The sequence below is a fragment of the Clarias gariepinus genome, chromosome 14 (genome assembly GCF_024256425.1).
Source record: "Clarias gariepinus isolate MV-2021 ecotype Netherlands chromosome 14, CGAR_prim_01v2, whole genome shotgun sequence".
In the NCBI taxonomy this organism is placed as follows: domain Eukaryota; kingdom Metazoa; phylum Chordata; class Actinopteri; order Siluriformes; family Clariidae; genus Clarias; species Clarias gariepinus.
Genome location: NC_071113.1, coordinates 27,937,231 through 27,937,500, shown reverse-complemented (window position 1 = coordinate 27,937,500; position 270 = coordinate 27,937,231).

The window sequence follows — 270 nt, the reverse complement described above, 5'->3', positions numbered from 1 at the left end:
TGCTCCCCTCCAATGGGACAGATTACACTTCAAAGAAAGAAAGAAAGTCTTGTATTTTTCCTCGAAGATGAGGTGCTACAATATACCCAAGGGTACGGTTTTATACCTAAAAAAATGTTAATACAGTAATTCCCCGACATACGAACATTCGAGTTACGAACATTCAAAGACACGCACTTGTTCAATGGCAAAAGTTACAGTAGATCACGTGTCTGGTGTACATTGTCACCTGCGTGCAGTGTGCATCCCCTGCCAGTGGTTGTGGGGTAG